Below are 18,570 nucleotides of genomic sequence, written 5' to 3'. Positions count from 1 at the left end.
CCGTCTTTTTGTATCGTGAATTGGAAAGACTGCAAGGGGGAGGGGAGTTGCTTGCGCCCTAAAGGAGGAGTTATTCAGATTCATTGCAGTGGGCGGCGGCTGCAAAACGCACCATTCTTCTTGTTTTGGCTCTGCAAAGCAGCCTTTTCAAGGGTTGGCTTGGGTGACAAAATGTCTTGTGTAGGCGTGGGTTTGTCTCCCTCTCGCTCTCTCTCCCTAAGATGTGTCCGGCATAGGCCAGGGTGCCACTCGAGGCCCAAACCAATTCTGGTTATCGCTTCTCGGCCTTTTGGCTAAGATCAAGTGTAGTATCTGTTCTTATCAGTTTAATATCTGATACGTCCCCTATCTGGGGACCATATATTAAATGGATTTTTAGAACAGGGAGATGGAAAAAGAGCTTGCTCTGTCCACTCCACGCATTGACCTGGTATTGCAGTACCTCCAGGAACGGTGCACCCCTTCTTAACCCAGTTTCCAAAAGCAGAACTCAATTCACCTGATTCATATTAGCCCGATTTAATGAATTGGAAGAAAGCATACGTCTTCATATGCACCTCAATTTGGCCCATTCACTTTTCACACTTCCTCCTTTTGTTTTTTATCTTTCACACTTTTGACTTTCTTTATTCATCCAAATAGCAAACTCATCACCACTCAACCTGACCAACTCGGCTATGTCCCCGTGCTGCAGTTCTCTGTCTTATCTAGATCATTTGCAATTGAATGGAATAGATCCCTTTTGGACAAAGTGGATTCACCTGCTGCTGCAGTGACCACAGGTGTGATAACATCTAGAATTGGCATCTGGTGCGATCTCTCCGCTTCCACTCCAAAGAAAGTTACCTGTTTATTCCTATCATGCATTGGTTTTTGGGGTTTTCTTTGAGTAATGATGATCTCTTTAGTAGTCTGTTGGCGCCCTCTCCTGGAGGAATAGTTTGCTTGCTCTTGGACATTCTAAAAGAGAGGTCATGATAGACATTGAGCTTCTGAGCTCAATTGGGGACAGTCATGGGTGATGAATGTTTGCAACCTACTGCGAAGCCTCATACCGCAATATAAGGAACGTCAAATACTAAGAAAGGGCGGCCTATGAAAGAATTACTACTTTCAATAAGTACACTTAAACGGCTAATTGGGAATAGAAAAACTGTAAAAAGCCCTCTGAGAAAGCCCCCCTCTAACCTTTGATAGTAAGCTTTTCTGTAGTCTGCCTGTTGATGTATTTTCCGTTTGAACTGTGCACAACATGAAGAGACGGAACACTGGCGGCTTGTCACAATGCCCCCCGATGACATCACAATAGCGCTGCTGCCTAGAAAACAAGCTGCGCAGAAGAAGTTGTTCTTTGGGTGGGAGGGTGGGCTAGTGGAAGGAGGGGGCAATCTCTTTTTTTCCCGGGTGGTAGGGGGATGACAGGAGAAGGGAAGCGGGTGGTGAGAAAGGTACAGAGGGCAGGGTTTGGGGGCTGGGAAGGAAAGGGAAAAGATTAGGGTTTGGGGATGATGAAAGGGCTTTCTACGGGTAAGGATGGCAAAGGGTGGCAGTGACGGAAAGTCAGGCAACCTGTCCTGTCCGTCTTTTTGTATCGTGAATTGGAAAGACTGCAAGGGGGAGGGGAGTTGCTTGCGCCCTAAAGGAGGAGTTATTCAGATTCATTGCAGTGGGCGGCGGCTGCAAAACGCACCATTCTTCTTGTTTTGGCTCTGCAAAGCAGCCTTTTCAAGGGTTGGCTTGGGTGACAAAATGTCTTGTGTAGGCGTGGGTTTGTCTCCCTCTCGCTCTCTCTCCCTAAGATGTGTCCGGCATAGGCCAGGGTGCCACTCGAGGCCCAAACCAATTCTGGTTATCGCTTCTCGGCCTTTTGGCTAAGATCAAGTGTAGTATCTGTTCTTATCAGTTTAATATCTGATACGTCCCCTATCTGGGGACCATATATTAAATGGATTTTTAGAACAGGGAGATGGAAAAAGAGCTTGCTCTGTCCACTCCACGCATTGACCTGGTATTGCAGTACCTCCAGGAACGGTGCACCCCTTCTTAACCCAGTTTCCAAAAGCAGAACTCAATTCACCTGATTCATATTAGCCCGATTTAATGAATTGGAAGAAAGCATACGTCTTCATATGCACCTCAATTTGGCCCATTCACTTTTCACACTTCCTCCTTTTGTTTTTTATCTTTCACACTTTTGACTTTCTTTATTCATCCAAATAGCAAACTCATCACCACTCAACCTGACCAACTCGGCTATGTCCCCGTGCTGCAGTTCTCTGTCTTATCTAGATCATTTGCAATTGAATGGAATAGATCCCTTTTGGACAAAGTGGATTCACCTGCTGCTGCAGTGACCACAGGTGTGATAACATCTAGAATTGGCATCTGGTGCGATCTCTCCGCTTCCACTCCAAAGAAAGTTACCTGTTTATTCCTATCATGCATTGGTTTTTGGGGTTTTCTTTGAGTAATGATGATCTCTTTAGTAGTCTGTTGGCGCCCTCTCCTGGAGGAATAGTTTGCTTGCTCTTGGACATTCTAAAAGAGAGGTCATGATAGACATTGAGCTTCTGAGCTCAATTGGGGACAGTCATGGGTGATGAATGTTTGCAACCTACTGCGAAGCCTCATACCGCAATATAAGGAACGTCAAATACTAAGAAAGGGCGGCCTATGAAAGAATTACTACTTTCAATAAGTACACTTAAACGGCTAATTGGGAATAGAAAAACTGTAAAAAGCCCTCTGAGAAAGCCCCCCTCTAACCTTTGATAGTAAGCTTTTCTGTAGTCTGCCTGTTGATGTATTTTCCGTTTGAACTGTGCACAACATGAAGAGACGGAACACTGGCGGCTTGTCACAATGCCCCCCGATGACATCACAATAGCGCTGCTGCCTAGAAAACAAGCTGCGCAGAAGAAGTTGTTCTTTGGGTGGGAGGGTGGGCTAGTGGAAGGAGGGGGCAATCTCTTTTTTTCCCGGGTGGTAGGGGGATGACAGGAGAAGGGAAGCGGGTGGTGAGAAAGGTACAGAGGGCAGGGTTTGGGGGCTGGGAAGGAAAGGGAAAAGATTAGGGTTTGGGGATGATGAAAGGGCTTTCTACGGGTAAGGATGGCAAAGGGTGGCAGTGACGGAAAGTCAGGCAACCTGTCCTGTCCGTCTTTTTGTATCGTGAATTGGAAAGACTGCAAGGGGGAGGGGAGTTGCTTGCGCCCTAAAGGAGGAGTTATTCAGATTCATTGCAGTGGGCGGCGGCTGCAAAACGCACCATTCTTCTTGTTTTGGCTCTGCAAAGCAGCCTTTTCAAGGGTTGGCTTGGGTGACAAAATGTCTTGTGTAGGCGTGGGTTTGTCTCCCTCTCGCTCTCTCTCCCTAAGATGTGTCCGGCATAGGCCAGGGTGCCACTCGAGGCCCAAACCAATTCTGGTTATCGCTTCTCGGCCTTTTGGCTAAGATCAAGTGTAGTATCTGTTCTTATCAGTTTAATATCTGATACGTCCCCTATCTGGGGACCATATATTAAATGGATTTTTAGAACAGGGAGATGGAAAAAGAGCTTGCTCTGTCCACTCCACGCATTGACCTGGTATTGCAGTACCTCCAGGAACGGTGCACCCCTTCTTAACCCAGTTTCCAAAAGCAGAACTCAATTCACCTGATTCATATTAGCCCGATTTAATGAATTGGAAGAAAGCATACGTCTTCATATGCACCTCAATTTGGCCCATTCACTTTTCACACTTCCTCCTTTTGTTTTTTATCTTTCACACTTTTGACTTTCTTTATTCATCCAAATAGCAAACTCATCACCACTCAACCTGACCAACTCGGCTATGTCCCCGTGCTGCAGTTCTCTGTCTTATCTAGATCATTTGCAATTGAATGGAATAGATCCCTTTTGGACAAAGTGGATTCACCTGCTGCTGCAGTGACCACAGGTGTGATAACATCTAGAATTGGCATCTGGTGCGATCTCTCCGCTTCCACTCCAAAGAAAGTTACCTGTTTATTCCTATCATGCATTGGTTTTTGGGGTTTTCTTTGAGTAATGATGATCTCTTTAGTAGTCTGTTGGCGCCCTCTCCTGGAGGAATAGTTTGCTTGCTCTTGGACATTCTAAAAGAGAGGTCATGATAGACATTGAGCTTCTGAGCTCAATTGGGGACAGTCATGGGTGATGAATGTTTGCAACCTACTGCGAAGCCTCATACCGCAATATAAGGAACGTCAAATACTAAGAAAGGGCGGCCTATGAAAGAATTACTACTTTCAATAAGTACACTTAAACGGCTAATTGGGAATAGAAAAACTGTAAAAAGCCCTCTGAGAAAGCCCCCCTCTAACCTTTGATAGTAAGCTTTTCTGTAGTCTGCCTGTTGATGTATTTTCCGTTTGAACTGTGCACAACATGAAGAGACGGAACACTGGCGGCTTGTCACAATGCCCCCCGATGACATCACAATAGCGCTGCTGCCTAGAAAACAAGCTGCGCAGAAGAAGTTGTTCTTTGGGTGGGAGGGTGGGCTAGTGGAAGGAGGGGGCAATCTCTTTTTTTCCCGGGTGGTAGGGGGATGACAGGAGAAGGGAAGCGGGTGGTGAGAAAGGTACAGAGGGCAGGGTTTGGGGGCTGGGAAGGAAAGGGAAAAGATTAGGGTTTGGGGATGATGAAAGGGCTTTCTACGGGTAAGGATGGCAAAGGGTGGCAGTGACGGAAAGTCAGGCAACCTGTCCTGTCCGTCTTTTTGTATCGTGAATTGGAAAGACTGCAAGGGGGAGGGGAGTTGCTTGCGCCCTAAAGGAGGAGTTATTCAGATTCATTGCAGTGGGCGGCGGCTGCAAAACGCACCATTCTTCTTGTTTTGGCTCTGCAAAGCAGCCTTTTCAAGGGTTGGCTTGGGTGACAAAATGTCTTGTGTAGGCGTGGGTTTGTCTCCCTCTCGCTCTCTCTCCCTAAGATGTGTCCGGCATAGGCCAGGGTGCCACTCGAGGCCCAAACCAATTCTGGTTATCGCTTCTCGGCCTTTTGGCTAAGATCAAGTGTAGTATCTGTTCTTATCAGTTTAATATCTGATACGTCCCCTATCTGGGGACCATATATTAAATGGATTTTTAGAACAGGGAGATGGAAAAAGAGCTTGCTCTGTCCACTCCACGCATTGACCTGGTATTGCAGTACCTCCAGGAACGGTGCACCCCTTCTTAACCCAGTTTCCAAAAGCAGAACTCAATTCACCTGATTCATATTAGCCCGATTTAATGAATTGGAAGAAAGCATACGTCTTCATATGCACCTCAATTTGGCCCATTCACTTTTCACACTTCCTCCTTTTGTTTTTTATCTTTCACACTTTTGACTTTCTTTATTCATCCAAATAGCAAACTCATCACCACTCAACCTGACCAACTCGGCTATGTCCCCGTGCTGCAGTTCTCTGTCTTATCTAGATCATTTGCAATTGAATGGAATAGATCCCTTTTGGACAAAGTGGATTCACCTGCTGCTGCAGTGACCACAGGTGTGATAACATCTAGAATTGGCATCTGGTGCGATCTCTCCGCTTCCACTCCAAAGAAAGTTACCTGTTTATTCCTATCATGCATTGGTTTTTGGGGTTTTCTTTGAGTAATGATGATCTCTTTAGTAGTCTGTTGGCGCCCTCTCCTGGAGGAATAGTTTGCTTGCTCTTGGACATTCTAAAAGAGAGGTCATGATAGACATTGAGCTTCTGAGCTCAATTGGGGACAGTCATGGGTGATGAATGTTTGCAACCTACTGCGAAGCCTCATACCGCAATATAAGGAACGTCAAATACTAAGAAAGGGCGGCCTATGAAAGAATTACTACTTTCAATAAGTACACTTAAACGGCTAATTGGGAATAGAAAAACTGTAAAAAGCCCTCTGAGAAAGCCCCCCTCTAACCTTTGATAGTAAGCTTTTCTGTAGTCTGCCTGTTGATGTATTTTCCGTTTGAACTGTGCACAACATGAAGAGACGGAACACTGGCGGCTTGTCACAATGCCCCCCGATGACATCACAATAGCGCTGCTGCCTAGAAAACAAGCTGCGCAGAAGAAGTTGTTCTTTGGGTGGGAGGGTGGGCTAGTGGAAGGAGGGGGCAATCTCTTTTTTTCCCGGGTGGTAGGGGGATGACAGGAGAAGGGAAGCGGGTGGTGAGAAAGGTACAGAGGGCAGGGTTTGGGGGCTGGGAAGGAAAGGGAAAAGATTAGGGTTTGGGGATGATGAAAGGGCTTTCTACGGGTAAGGATGGCAAAGGGTGGCAGTGACGGAAAGTCAGGCAACCTGTCCTGTCCGTCTTTTTGTATCGTGAATTGGAAAGACTGCAAGGGGGAGGGGAGTTGCTTGCGCCCTAAAGGAGGAGTTATTCAGATTCATTGCAGTGGGCGGCGGCTGCAAAACGCACCATTCTTCTTGTTTTGGCTCTGCAAAGCAGCCTTTTCAAGGGTTGGCTTGGGTGACAAAATGTCTTGTGTAGGCGTGGGTTTGTCTCCCTCTCGCTCTCTCTCCCTAAGATGTGTCCGGCATAGGCCAGGGTGCCACTCGAGGCCCAAACCAATTCTGGTTATCGCTTCTCGGCCTTTTGGCTAAGATCAAGTGTAGTGTTGTTTGAAGAGGTGGTTTAAGCTCCAGGCCACCTTAGTACAATGATACAATGCACACTGGAAGGTTGCGCTTGCTAGTACTCTGGGTGGATAGTATATTCATCTAGAGGAAAACATGGCCCTACCAGGATCGAGGCTATTAGACTGAGTAAGGGTGGGGGGCTATGGTACAACGTGCCCCAGGACTGACGACCCTGGAGTGAGTCTGAGCTTGCTGGCTTGGGACCCCGGCAAGCCTTGGGCTCTGTTGCACACCGTACCTTGCCTTTTCATACTTTTTGAGCATATTACCCTATCCCGGCCTTCTGGCTAGGAAGGGAAATTTTTATAATCCCGGTCGGAGGTCTGGTCAGCTTTGGGCTGAGAAACTAACACCCGGTTGGAGGTCTGGGTCAGCTTCGGCTGAGAAACCAACACCCGGTTGGAGGTCTGGGTCAGCTTCGGCTGAGAAACCAACACCCGGTTGGAGGTCCGGTTAGCCTTGGGCTGAGAAACCAACACCGGTTGACGGTCCGGGCAGTTTCGGCTGCGAAACCAACAACTAGTAGCTCTCTACTCCACTTGGGTAAGATGCCTGGGTGGACGCTGGGAGCAACGACAAGGCTCAACCAGGCTTCGGCTTGGGGGAGCACCGAAGATCCCTGACCCTTGCTGTGGCCTTCTGGCTCGGAGGGACGGGGTTGATTTTTGGGGACCCTCTCCTCACGGTGGGGTCCACACGAATCCTAGCCTTTGCACTGTTTTTGGTGTGACTTCGGTCATGCATTTTTTGTGGTGCTTTGGAAAGCTTCATTAAATCAAAAATCTGTTCTTATCAGTTTAATATCTGATACGTCCCCTATCTGGGGACCATATATTAAATGGATTTTTAGAACAGGGAGATGGAAAAAGAGCTTGCTCTGTCCACTCCACGCATTGACCTGGTATTGCAGTACCTCCAGGAACGGTGCACCCCTTCTTAACCCAGTTTCCAAAAGCAGAACTCAATTCACCTGATTCATATTAGCCCGATTTAATGAATTGGAAGAAAGCATACGTCTTCATATGCACCTCAATTTGGCCCATTCACTTTTCACACTTCCTCCTTTTGTTTTTTATCTTTCACACTTTTGACTTTCTTTATTCATCCAAATAGCAAACTCATCACCACTCAACCTGACCAACTCGGCTATGTCCCCGTGCTGCAGTTCTCTGTCTTATCTAGATCATTTGCAATTGAATGGAATAGATCCCTTTTGGACAAAGTGGATTCACCTGCTGCTGCAGTGACCACAGGTGTGATAACATCTAGAATTGGCATCTGGTGCGATCTCTCCGCTTCCACTCCAAAGAAAGTTACCTGTTTATTCCTATCATGCATTGGTTTTTGGGGTTTTCTTTGAGTAATGATGATCTCTTTAGTAGTCTGTTGGCGCCCTCTCCTGGAGGAATAGTTTGCTTGCTCTTGGACATTCTAAAAGAGAGGTCATGATAGACATTGAGCTTCTGAGCTCAATTGGGGACAGTCATGGGTGATGAATGTTTGCAACCTACTGCGAAGCCTCATACCGCAATATAAGGAACGTCAAATACTAAGAAAGGGCGGCCTATGAAAGAATTACTACTTTCAATAAGTACACTTAAACGGCTAATTGGGAATAGAAAAACTGTAAAAAGCCCTCTGAGAAAGCCCCCCTCTAACCTTTGATAGTAAGCTTTTCTGTAGTCTGCCTGTTGATGTATTTTCCGTTTGAACTGTGCACAACATGAAGAGACGGAACACTGGCGGCTTGTCACAATGCCCCCCGATGACATCACAATAGCGCTGCTGCCTAGAAAACAAGCTGCGCAGAAGAAGTTGTTCTTTGGGTGGGAGGGTGGGCTAGTGGAAGGAGGGGGCAATCTCTTTTTTTCCCGGGTGGTAGGGGGATGACAGGAGAAGGGAAGCGGGTGGTGAGAAAGGTACAGAGGGCAGGGTTTGGGGGCTGGGAAGGAAAGGGAAAAGATTAGGGTTTGGGGATGATGAAAGGGCTTTCTACGGGTAAGGATGGCAAAGGGTGGCAGTGACGGAAAGTCAGGCAACCTGTCCTGTCCGTCTTTTTGTATCGTGAATTGGAAAGACTGCAAGGGGGAGGGGAGTTGCTTGCGCCCTAAAGGAGGAGTTATTCAGATTCATTGCAGTGGGCGGCGGCTGCAAAACGCACCATTCTTCTTGTTTTGGCTCTGCAAAGCAGCCTTTTCAAGGGTTGGCTTGGGTGACAAAATGTCTTGTGTAGGCGTGGGTTTGTCTCCCTCTCGCTCTCTCTCCCTAAGATGTGTCCGGCATAGGCCAGGGTGCCACTCGAGGCCCAAACCAATTCTGGTTATCGCTTCTCGGCCTTTTGGCTAAGATCAAGTGTAGTATCTGTGAGGCTCGGCAGATGCAATGCACACTGGAAGGTTGCGCTTGCTAGTACTCTTGATGTATAGTATATTCATCTAGAGGAAAACATGGCCCTACCAGGATCGAGGCTATTAGACTGAGTAAGTGTGGGGGCTATGGTGCAATGTGCCCCAGGACTGACGACCCTGGAGTGAGTCTGAGCTTGCTGGCTTGGGACCCCGGCGAGCCTTGGGCTCTGTAGCACACCGTACCTTGCCCTTTCATACTTTCTGAGCATATTGCTCTATCCCGGCCTTCTGGCTAGGAAGGGAAATTTTTATAATCATGGTCGGAGGTCCGTTCAGCTTTGGGCTGAGAAACCAACACCCGGTTGGAGGTCCGGGTCAGCTTCGGCTGAGAAACCAACACCCGGTTGGAGGTCTGGGTCAGCTTCGGCTGAGAAACCAACACCCGGTTGGAGGTCCGGGTCAGCTTCGGCTGAGAAACCAACACCCGGTTGGAGGTCCGGTTAGCCTTGGGCTGAGAAACCAACACCGGTTGACGGTCCGGGCAGTTTCGGCTGCGAAACCAACAACTAGTAGCTCTCTACTCCACTTGGGTAAGATGCCTGGGTGGACGCTGGGAGCAACGACAAGGCTCAACCAGGCTTCGGCTTGGGGGAGCACCGAAGATCCCTGACCCTTGCTGTGGCCTTCTGGCTCGGAGGGACGGGGTTGATTTTTGGGGACCCTCTCCTCACGGAGGGGTCCACACGAATCCTAGCCTTTGCACTGTTTTTGGTGTGACTTCGGTCATGCATTTTTTGCGGTGCTTTGGAAAGCTTCATTAAATCAAAAATCTGTTCTTATCAGTTTAATATCTGATACGTCCCCTATCTGGGGACCATATATTAAATGGATTTTTAGAACAGGGAGATGGAAAAAGAGCTTGCTCTGTCCACTCCACGCATTGACCTGGTATTGCAGTACCTCCAGGAACGGTGCACCCCTTCTTAACCCAGTTTCCAAAAGCAGAACTCAATTCACCTGATTCATATTAGCCCGATTTAATGAATTGGAAGAAAGCATACGTCTTCATATGCACCTCAATTTGGCCCATTCACTTTTCACACTTCCTCCTTTTGTTTTTTATCTTTCACACTTTTGACTTTCTTTATTCATCCAAATAGCAAACTCATCACCACTCAACCTGACCAACTCGGCTATGTCCCCGTGCTGCAGTTCTCTGTCTTATCTAGATCATTTGCAATTGAATGGAATAGATCCCTTTTGGACAAAGTGGATTCACCTGCTGCTGCAGTGACCACAGGTGTGATAACATCTAGAATTGGCATCTGGTGCGATCTCTCCGCTTCCACTCCAAAGAAAGTTACCTGTTTATTCCTATCATGCATTGGTTTTTGGGGTTTTCTTTGAGTAATGATGATCTCTTTAGTAGTCTGTTGGCGCCCTCTCCTGGAGGAATAGTTTGCTTGCTCTTGGACATTCTAAAAGAGAGGTCATGATAGACATTGAGCTTCTGAGCTCAATTGGGGACAGTCATGGGTGATGAATGTTTGCAACCTACTGCGAAGCCTCATACCGCAATATAAGGAACGTCAAATACTAAGAAAGGGCGGCCTATGAAAGAATTACTACTTTCAATAAGTACACTTAAACGGCTAATTGGGAATAGAAAAACTGTAAAAAGCCCTCTGAGAAAGCCCCCCTCTAACCTTTGATAGTAAGCTTTTCTGTAGTCTGCCTGTTGATGTATTTTCCGTTTGAACTGTGCACAACATGAAGAGACGGAACACTGGCGGCTTGTCACAATGCCCCCCGATGACATCACAATAGCGCTGCTGCCTAGAAAACAAGCTGCGCAGAAGAAGTTGTTCTTTGGGTGGGAGGGTGGGCTAGTGGAAGGAGGGGGCAATCTCTTTTTTTCCCGGGTGGTAGGGGGATGACAGGAGAAGGGAAGCGGGTGGTGAGAAAGGTACAGAGGGCAGGGTTTGGGGGCTGGGAAGGAAAGGGAAAAGATTAGGGTTTGGGGATGATGAAAGGGCTTTCTACGGGTAAGGATGGCAAAGGGTGGCAGTGACGGAAAGTCAGGCAACCTGTCCTGTCCGTCTTTTTGTATCGTGAATTGGAAAGACTGCAAGGGGGAGGGGAGTTGCTTGCGCCCTAAAGGAGGAGTTATTCAGATTCATTGCAGTGGGCGGCGGCTGCAAAACGCACCATTCTTCTTGTTTTGGCTCTGCAAAGCAGCCTTTTCAAGGGTTGGCTTGGGTGACAAAATGTCTTGTGTAGGCGTGGGTTTGTCTCCCTCTCGCTCTCTCTCCCTAAGATGTGTCCGGCATAGGCCAGGGTGCCACTCGAGGCCCAAACCAATTCTGGTTATCGCTTCTCGGCCTTTTGGCTAAGATCAAGTGTAGTATCTGTTCTTATCAGTTTAATATCTGATACGTCCCCTATCTGGGGACCATATATTAAATGGATTTTTAGAACAGGGAGATGGAAAAAGAGCTTGCTCTGTCCACTCCACGCATTGACCTGGTATTGCAGTACCTCCAGGAACGGTGCACCCCTTCTTAACCCAGTTTCCAAAAGCAGAACTCAATTCACCTGATTCATATTAGCCCGATTTAATGAATTGGAAGAAAGCATACGTCTTCATATGCACCTCAATTTGGCCCATTCACTTTTCACACTTCCTCCTTTTGTTTTTTATCTTTCACACTTTTGACTTTCTTTATTCATCCAAATAGCAAACTCATCACCACTCAACCTGACCAACTCGGCTATGTCCCCGTGCTGCAGTTCTCTGTCTTATCTAGATCATTTGCAATTGAATGGAATAGATCCCTTTTGGACAAAGTGGATTCACCTGCTGCTGCAGTGACCACAGGTGTGATAACATCTAGAATTGGCATCTGGTGCGATCTCTCCGCTTCCACTCCAAAGAAAGTTACCTGTTTATTCCTATCATGCATTGGTTTTTGGGGTTTTCTTTGAGTAATGATGATCTCTTTAGTAGTCTGTTGGCGCCCTCTCCTGGAGGAATAGTTTGCTTGCTCTTGGACATTCTAAAAGAGAGGTCATGATAGACATTGAGCTTCTGAGCTCAATTGGGGACAGTCATGGGTGATGAATGTTTGCAACCTACTGCGAAGCCTCATACCGCAATATAAGGAACGTCAAATACTAAGAAAGGGCGGCCTATGAAAGAATTACTACTTTCAATAAGTACACTTAAACGGCTAATTGGGAATAGAAAAACTGTAAAAAGCCCTCTGAGAAAGCCCCCCTCTAACCTTTGATAGTAAGCTTTTCTGTAGTCTGCCTGTTGATGTATTTTCCGTTTGAACTGTGCACAACATGAAGAGACGGAACACTGGCGGCTTGTCACAATGCCCCCCGATGACATCACAATAGCGCTGCTGCCTAGAAAACAAGCTGCGCAGAAGAAGTTGTTCTTTGGGTGGGAGGGTGGGCTAGTGGAAGGAGGGGGCAATCTCTTTTTTTCCCGGGTGGTAGGGGGATGACAGGAGAAGGGAAGCGGGTGGTGAGAAAGGTACAGAGGGCAGGGTTTGGGGGCTGGGAAGGAAAGGGAAAAGATTAGGGTTTGGGGATGATGAAAGGGCTTTCTACGGGTAAGGATGGCAAAGGGTGGCAGTGACGGAAAGTCAGGCAACCTGTCCTGTCCGTCTTTTTGTATCGTGAATTGGAAAGACTGCAAGGGGGAGGGGAGTTGCTTGCGCCCTAAAGGAGGAGTTATTCAGATTCATTGCAGTGGGCGGCGGCTGCAAAACGCACCATTCTTCTTGTTTTGGCTCTGCAAAGCAGCCTTTTCAAGGGTTGGCTTGGGTGACAAAATGTCTTGTGTAGGCGTGGGTTTGTCTCCCTCTCGCTCTCTCTCCCTAAGATGTGTCCGGCATAGGCCAGGGTGCCACTCGAGGCCCAAACCAATTCTGGTTATCGCTTCTCGGCCTTTTGGCTAAGATCAAGTGTAGTATCTGTTCTTATCAGTTTAATATCTGATACGTCCCCTATCTGGGGACCATATATTAAATGGATTTTTAGAACAGGGAGATGGAAAAAGAGCTTGCTCTGTCCACTCCACGCATTGACCTGGTATTGCAGTACCTCCAGGAACGGTGCACCCCTTCTTAACCCAGTTTCCAAAAGCAGAACTCAATTCACCTGATTCATATTAGCCCGATTTAATGAATTGGAAGAAAGCATACGTCTTCATATGCACCTCAATTTGGCCCATTCACTTTTCACACTTCCTCCTTTTGTTTTTTATCTTTCACACTTTTGACTTTCTTTATTCATCCAAATAGCAAACTCATCACCACTCAACCTGACCAACTCGGCTATGTCCCCGTGCTGCAGTTCTCTGTCTTATCTAGATCATTTGCAATTGAATGGAATAGATCCCTTTTGGACAAAGTGGATTCACCTGCTGCTGCAGTGACCACAGGTGTGATAACATCTAGAATTGGCATCTGGTGCGATCTCTCCGCTTCCACTCCAAAGAAAGTTACCTGTTTATTCCTATCATGCATTGGTTTTTGGGGTTTTCTTTGAGTAATGATGATCTCTTTAGTAGTCTGTTGGCGCCCTCTCCTGGAGGAATAGTTTGCTTGCTCTTGGACATTCTAAAAGAGAGGTCATGATAGACATTGAGCTTCTGAGCTCAATTGGGGACAGTCATGGGTGATGAATGTTTGCAACCTACTGCGAAGCCTCATACCGCAATATAAGGAACGTCAAATACTAAGAAAGGGCGGCCTATGAAAGAATTACTACTTTCAATAAGTACACTTAAACGGCTAATTGGGAATAGAAAAACTGTAAAAAGCCCTCTGAGAAAGCCCCCCTCTAACCTTTGATAGTAAGCTTTTCTGTAGTCTGCCTGTTGATGTATTTTCCGTTTGAACTGTGCACAACATGAAGAGACGGAACACTGGCGGCTTGTCACAATGCCCCCCGATGACATCACAATAGCGCTGCTGCCTAGAAAACAAGCTGCGCAGAAGAAGTTGTTCTTTGGGTGGGAGGGTGGGCTAGTGGAAGGAGGGGGCAATCTCTTTTTTTCCCGGGTGGTAGGGGGATGACAGGAGAAGGGAAGCGGGTGGTGAGAAAGGTACAGAGGGCAGGGTTTGGGGGCTGGGAAGGAAAGGGAAAAGATTAGGGTTTGGGGATGATGAAAGGGCTTTCTACGGGTAAGGATGGCAAAGGGTGGCAGTGACGGAAAGTCAGGCAACCTGTCCTGTCCGTCTTTTTGTATCGTGAATTGGAAAGACTGCAAGGGGGAGGGGAGTTGCTTGCGCCCTAAAGGAGGAGTTATTCAGATTCATTGCAGTGGGCGGCGGCTGCAAAACGCACCATTCTTCTTGTTTTGGCTCTGCAAAGCAGCCTTTTCAAGGGTTGGCTTGGGTGACAAAATGTCTTGTGTAGGCGTGGGTTTGTCTCCCTCTCGCTCTCTCTCCCTAAGATGTGTCCGGCATAGGCCAGGGTGCCACTCGAGGCCCAAACCAATTCTGGTTATCGCTTCTCGGCCTTTTGGCTAAGATCAAGTGTAGTATCTGTTCTTATCAGTTTAATATCTGATACGTCCCCTATCTGGGGACCATATATTAAATGGATTTTTAGAACAGGGAGATGGAAAAAGAGCTTGCTCTGTCCACTCCACGCATTGACCTGGTATTGCAGTACCTCCAGGAACGGTGCACCCCTTCTTAACCCAGTTTCCAAAAGCAGAACTCAATTCACCTGATTCATATTAGCCCGATTTAATGAATTGGAAGAAAGCATACGTCTTCATATGCACCTCAATTTGGCCCATTCACTTTTCACACTTCCTCCTTTTGTTTTTTATCTTTCACACTTTTGACTTTCTTTATTCATCCAAATAGCAAACTCATCACCACTCAACCTGACCAACTCGGCTATGTCCCCGTGCTGCAGTTCTCTGTCTTATCTAGATCATTTGCAATTGAATGGAATAGATCCCTTTTGGACAAAGTGGATTCACCTGCTGCTGCAGTGACCACAGGTGTGATAACATCTAGAATTGGCATCTGGTGCGATCTCTCCGCTTCCACTCCAAAGAAAGTTACCTGTTTATTCCTATCATGCATTGGTTTTTGGGGTTTTCTTTGAGTAATGATGATCTCTTTAGTAGTCTGTTGGCGCCCTCTCCTGGAGGAATAGTTTGCTTGCTCTTGGACATTCTAAAAGAGAGGTCATGATAGACATTGAGCTTCTGAGCTCAATTGGGGACAGTCATGGGTGATGAATGTTTGCAACCTACTGCGAAGCCTCATACCGCAATATAAGGAACGTCAAATACTAAGAAAGGGCGGCCTATGAAAGAATTACTACTTTCAATAAGTACACTTAAACGGCTAATTGGGAATAGAAAAACTGTAAAAAGCCCTCTGAGAAAGCCCCCCTCTAACCTTTGATAGTAAGCTTTTCTGTAGTCTGCCTGTTGATGTATTTTCCGTTTGAACTGTGCACAACATGAAGAGACGGAACACTGGCGGCTTGTCACAATGCCCCCCGATGACATCACAATAGCGCTGCTGCCTAGAAAACAAGCTGCGCAGAAGAAGTTGTTCTTTGGGTGGGAGGGTGGGCTAGTGGAAGGAGGGGGCAATCTCTTTTTTTCCCGGGTGGTAGGGGGATGACAGGAGAAGGGAGAGCGGGTGGTGAGAAAGGTACAGAGGGCAGGGTTTGGGGGCTGGGAAGGAAAGGGAAAAGATTAGGGTTTGGGGATGATGAAAGGGCTTTCTACGGGTAAGGATGGCAAAGGGTGGCAGTGACGGAAAGTCAGGCAACCTGTCCTGTCCGTCTTTTTGTATCGTGAATTGGAAAGACTGCAAGGGGGAGGGGAGTTGCTTGCGCCCTAAAGGAGGAGTTATTCAGATTCATTGCAGTGGGCGGCGGCTGCAAAACGCACCATTCTTCTTGTTTTGGCTCTGCAAAGCAGCCTTTTCAAGGGTTGGCTTGGGTGACAAAATGTCTTGTGTAGGCGTGGGTTTGTCTCCCTCTCGCTCTCTCTCCCTAAGATGTGTCCGGCATAGGCCAGGGTGCCACTCGAGGCCCAAACCAATTCTGGTTATCGCTTCTCGGCCTTTTGGCTAAGATCAAGTGTAGTATCTGTTCTTATCAGTTTAATATCTGATACGTCCCCTATCTGGGGACCATATATTAAATGGATTTTTAGAACAGGGAGATGGAAAAAGAGCTTGCTCTGTCCACTCCACGCATTGACCTGGTATTGCAGTACCTCCAGGAACGGTGCACCCCTTCTTAACCCAGTTTCCAAAAGCAGAACTCAATTCACCTGATTCATATTAGCCCGATTTAATGAATTGGAAGAAAGCATACGTCTTCATATGCACCTCAATTTGGCCCATTCACTTTTCACACTTCCTCCTTTTGTTTTTTATCTTTCACACTTTTGACTTTCTTTATTCATCCAAATAGCAAACTCATCACCACTCAACCTGACCAACTCGGCTATGTCCCCGTGCTGCAGTTCTCTGTCTTATCTAGATCATTTGCAATTGAATGGAATAGATCCCTTTTGGACAAAGTGGATTCACCTGCTGCTGCAGTGACCACAGGTGTGATAACATCTAGAATTGGCATCTGGTGCGATCTCTCCGCTTCCACTCCAAAGAAAGTTACCTGTTTATTCCTATCATGCATTGGTTTTTGGGGTTTTCTTTGAGTAATGATGATCTCTTTAGTAGTCTGTTGGCGCCCTCTCCTGGAGGAATAGTTTGCTTGCTCTTGGACATTCTAAAAGAGAGGTCATGATAGACATTGAGCTTCTGAGCTCAATTGGGGACAGTCATGGGTGATGAATGTTTGCAACCTACTGCGAAGCCTCATACCGCAATATAAGGAACGTCAAATACTAAGAAAGGGCGGCCTATGAAAGAATTACTACTTTCAATAAGTACACTTAAACGGCTAATTGGGAATAGAAAAACTGTAAAAAGCCCTCTGAGAAAGCCCCCCTCTAACCTTTGATAGTAAGCTTTTCTGTAGTCTGCCTGTTGATGTATTTTCCGTTTGAACTGTGCACAACATGAAGAGACGGAACACTGGCGGCTTGTCACAATGCCCCCCGATGACATCACAATAGCGCTGCTGCCTAGAAAACAAGCTGCGCAGAAGAAGTTGTTCTTTGGGTGGGAGGGTGGGCTAGTGGAAGGAGGGGGCAATCTCTTTTTTTCCCGGGTGGTAGGGGGATGACAGGAGAAGGGAAGCGGGTGGTGAGAAAGGTACAGAGGGCAGGGTTTGGGGGCTGGGAAGGAAAGGGAAAAGATTAGGGTTTGGGGATGATGAAAGGGCTTTCTACGGGTAAGGATGGCAAAGGGTGGCAGTGACGGAAAGTCAGGCAACCTGTCCTGTCCGTCTTTTTGTATCGTGAATTGGAAAGACTGCAAGGGGGAGGGGAGTTGCTTGCGCCCTAAAGGAGGAGTTATTCAGATTCATTGCAGTGGGCGGCGGCTGCAAAACGCACCATTCTTCTTGTTTTGGCTCTGCAAAGCAGCCTTTTCAAGGGTTGGCTTGGGTGACAAAATGTCTTGTGTAGGCGTGGGTTTGTCTCCCTCTCGCTCTCTCTCCCTAAGATGTGTCCGGCATAGGCCAGGGTGCCACTCGAGGCCCAAACCAATTCTGGTTATCGCTTCTCGGCCTTTTGGCTAAGATCAAGTGTAGTATCTGTTCTTATCAGTTTAATATCTGATACGTCCCCTATCTGGGGACCATATATTAAATGGATTTTTAGAACAGGGAGATGGAAAAAGAGCTTGCTCTGTCCACTCCACGCATTGACCTGGTATTGCAGTACCTCCAGGAACGGTGCACCCCTTCTTAACCCAGTTTCCAAAAGCAGAACTCAATTCACCTGATTCATATTAGCCCGATTTAATGAATTGGAAGAAAGCATACGTCTTCATATGCACCTCAATTTGGCCCATTCACTTTTCACACTTCCTCCTTTTGTTTTTTATCTTTCACACTTTTGACTTTCTTTATTCATCCAAATAGCAAACTCATCACCACTCAACCTGACCAACTCGGCTATGTCCCCGTGCTGCAGTTCTCTGTCTTATCTAGATCATTTGCAATTGAATGGAATAGATCCCTTTTGGACAAAGTGGATTCACCTGCTGCTGCAGTGACCACAGGTGTGATAACATCTAGAATTGGCATCTGGTGCGATCTCTCCGCTTCCACTCCAAAGAAAGTTACCTGTTTATTCCTATCATGCATTGGTTTTTGGGGTTTTCTTTGAGTAATGATGATCTCTTTAGTAGTCTGTTGGCGCCCTCTCCTGGAGGAATAGTTTGCTTGCTCTTGGACATTCTAAAAGAGAGGTCATGATAGACATTGAGCTTCTGAGCTCAATTGGGGACAGTCATGGGTGATGAATGTTTGCAACCTACTGCGAAGCCTCATACCGCAATATAAGGAACGTCAAATACTAAGAAAGGGCGGCCTATGAAAGAATTACTACTTTCAATAAGTACACTTAAACGGCTAATTGGGAATAGAAAAACTGTAAAAAGCCCTC

The 18,570-nt window shown here is 46.9% G+C and overlaps 11 non-coding genes and 1 pseudogene across 11 annotated transcripts; all 12 read left to right on the top strand.

The window, feature by feature from the left end:
* Positions 1 to 273: 273 nt before the first annotated feature.
* On the top strand, positions 274 to 464 carry LOC142269187 (U2 spliceosomal RNA). The gene has a single exon (XR_012734728.1). It is a non-coding gene; the product is annotated as a U2 spliceosomal RNA (small nuclear RNA).
* A 1,387-nt stretch (positions 465 to 1,851) lies between these two features.
* LOC142269186 (U2 spliceosomal RNA) lies at positions 1,852 to 2,042 on the top strand. The gene has a single exon (XR_012734727.1). It is a non-coding gene; the product is annotated as a U2 spliceosomal RNA (small nuclear RNA).
* A 1,387-nt stretch (positions 2,043 to 3,429) lies between these two features.
* Positions 3,430 to 3,620, top strand: LOC142269185 (U2 spliceosomal RNA). Its single transcript, XR_012734726.1, has one exon. It is a non-coding gene; the product is annotated as a U2 spliceosomal RNA (small nuclear RNA).
* Positions 3,621 to 5,007: 1,387 nt separating this feature from the next.
* On the top strand, positions 5,008 to 5,198 carry LOC142269183 (U2 spliceosomal RNA). Its single transcript, XR_012734724.1, has one exon. It is a non-coding gene; the product is annotated as a U2 spliceosomal RNA (small nuclear RNA).
* A 2,189-nt stretch (positions 5,199 to 7,387) lies between these two features.
* On the top strand, positions 7,388 to 7,580 carry LOC142269128 (U2 spliceosomal RNA). Its single transcript, XR_012734677.1, has one exon. It is a non-coding gene; the product is annotated as a U2 spliceosomal RNA (small nuclear RNA).
* A 1,387-nt stretch (positions 7,581 to 8,967) lies between these two features.
* On the top strand, positions 8,968 to 9,094 carry LOC142269134 (U2 spliceosomal RNA; annotated as a pseudogene).
* Positions 9,095 to 9,782: 688 nt separating this feature from the next.
* On the top strand, positions 9,783 to 9,975 carry LOC142269130 (U2 spliceosomal RNA). Its single transcript, XR_012734679.1, has one exon. It is a non-coding gene; the product is annotated as a U2 spliceosomal RNA (small nuclear RNA).
* A 1,387-nt stretch (positions 9,976 to 11,362) lies between these two features.
* On the top strand, positions 11,363 to 11,553 carry LOC142269182 (U2 spliceosomal RNA). Its single transcript, XR_012734723.1, has one exon. It is a non-coding gene; the product is annotated as a U2 spliceosomal RNA (small nuclear RNA).
* Positions 11,554 to 12,940: 1,387 nt separating this feature from the next.
* Positions 12,941 to 13,131, top strand: LOC142269180 (U2 spliceosomal RNA). Its single transcript, XR_012734722.1, has one exon. It is a non-coding gene; the product is annotated as a U2 spliceosomal RNA (small nuclear RNA).
* Positions 13,132 to 14,518: 1,387 nt separating this feature from the next.
* LOC142269179 (U2 spliceosomal RNA) lies at positions 14,519 to 14,709 on the top strand. Its single transcript, XR_012734721.1, has one exon. It is a non-coding gene; the product is annotated as a U2 spliceosomal RNA (small nuclear RNA).
* Positions 14,710 to 16,097: 1,388 nt separating this feature from the next.
* LOC142269178 (U2 spliceosomal RNA) lies at positions 16,098 to 16,288 on the top strand. Its single transcript, XR_012734720.1, has one exon. It is a non-coding gene; the product is annotated as a U2 spliceosomal RNA (small nuclear RNA).
* Positions 16,289 to 17,675: 1,387 nt separating this feature from the next.
* Positions 17,676 to 17,866, top strand: LOC142269177 (U2 spliceosomal RNA). Its single transcript, XR_012734719.1, has one exon. It is a non-coding gene; the product is annotated as a U2 spliceosomal RNA (small nuclear RNA).
* The last annotated feature ends 704 nt before the right edge of the window (positions 17,867 to 18,570 follow it).

Source organism: Anomaloglossus baeobatrachus, unplaced genomic scaffold (genome assembly GCF_048569485.1).
Source record: "Anomaloglossus baeobatrachus isolate aAnoBae1 unplaced genomic scaffold, aAnoBae1.hap1 Scaffold_3138, whole genome shotgun sequence".
Taxonomy (NCBI): domain Eukaryota; kingdom Metazoa; phylum Chordata; class Amphibia; order Anura; family Aromobatidae; genus Anomaloglossus; species Anomaloglossus baeobatrachus.
This window is presented reverse-complemented; position numbering and strand designations above follow the sequence as displayed.